The sequence below is a fragment of the Hevea brasiliensis genome, chromosome 9, assembly GCF_030052815.1.
Source record: "Hevea brasiliensis isolate MT/VB/25A 57/8 chromosome 9, ASM3005281v1, whole genome shotgun sequence".
Taxonomy (NCBI): domain Eukaryota; kingdom Viridiplantae; phylum Streptophyta; class Magnoliopsida; order Malpighiales; family Euphorbiaceae; genus Hevea; species Hevea brasiliensis.
Genome location: NC_079501.1, coordinates 32,510,404 through 32,511,582, shown reverse-complemented (window position 1 = coordinate 32,511,582; position 1,179 = coordinate 32,510,404). Strand labels below are relative to the sequence as shown.

Below are 1,179 nucleotides of genomic sequence, written 5' to 3'. Positions count from 1 at the left end.
ATGGTTATTGTGCACCACTGAGTAAATTTTACTCGTGATAGCTTTCATTCTTTATCGCAGTAGACAGATGTAGACTAGGCTGCTAGTACTACATTGAGAGATCATCGGGTATATTGAGTATACCACATTTTGCATTTTGTACTGTAATGTATGTTCACTGTATGTATATATTGTTCTTGGTTTTGAGCAGTTGTAAATTAAAATTGTACATTAAAGTTGTAAAATAAATTATGAGTTATTTGGACTTGTAAAAATTGTATTATATTTTTTGTATCTCAGTCTTTGAAAAATTATTGTGGATTTGAGTTGAGAAATATGTTGTGTTGAATTATGCTAGAGTTTGAGATTGAGAAAAATATTGAAGTGCTTTTTACAGGTTTTGGAAGAACTGTTTTATCCAAATTACGGAGGGCACTCTGCCAAAATTTTTTTTTTCAGAAATTACTAATACTCTAAATGTGTTAGTTAATTCACCTCTGTTCAAAAAGGTTTTTAACACCTGTAAATAGTGCTCACCACTATATAAAGAAGTAAGAAAAGTTTTAAAATCCCTTGTAGTGTATTTAATGGGTTATCAGTAGACGAAGTTGTTAATTCATTAGGTATACTACGGGATCATGTTATGCCTTACAGAGGGGTAGGGTGTGACAAAGGAGTTTCAGAGGATCAGATCAAGCTTCAAGCTTTCCCTTTCTCATTAGAGGGCACAACTAAGGATTGGTTGTATTACCTTCCTTCTGGATCCGTCAACTCATGGAATGGGATGAAACAGATATTTCTAGAGAAGTATTTTCCTGCTTCCCATGCTGCCAATATAAGAAAAGAAATTTGTGGCATCCAGCAGTACAATGGAGAGAGTTTGTATGAGTACTGGGAGAGATTTAAGAAACTGTGTGCAAGCTATCCCTATCATCAAATAAGTGAGCAGCTGTTAATTCAATATTTCTATGAGGGACTTCTACCAATGGACCGCAGTATGATAGATGTTGCTAGTGGAGGAGCTTTAGTTGACAAGACACCAGAAGAGGCAAGGAGGCTGATTACTAACATGGCAGCAAATTCTTAGCAGTTTGGAATGAGAATGGATCACACACCTATGAAGGTTAATGAGGTAAGTACATCTAACCTTGAGAAATAAATTTCTGATTTAACTTCTTTGGTGAGACAGTTGGCTGTAGG

General features: G+C 35.3%; 1 non-coding gene across 1 annotated transcript; it reads right to left on the bottom strand.

Annotated features, from left to right (window-relative positions):
- Nucleotides 1–811: 811 nt before the first annotated feature.
- LOC131183667 (small nucleolar RNA R71) lies at nt 812–918 on the bottom strand. Its single transcript, XR_009151706.1, has one exon. It is a non-coding gene; the product is annotated as a small nucleolar RNA R71 (small nucleolar RNA).
- Between the last annotated feature and the right edge of the window lie 261 nt (nt 919–1,179).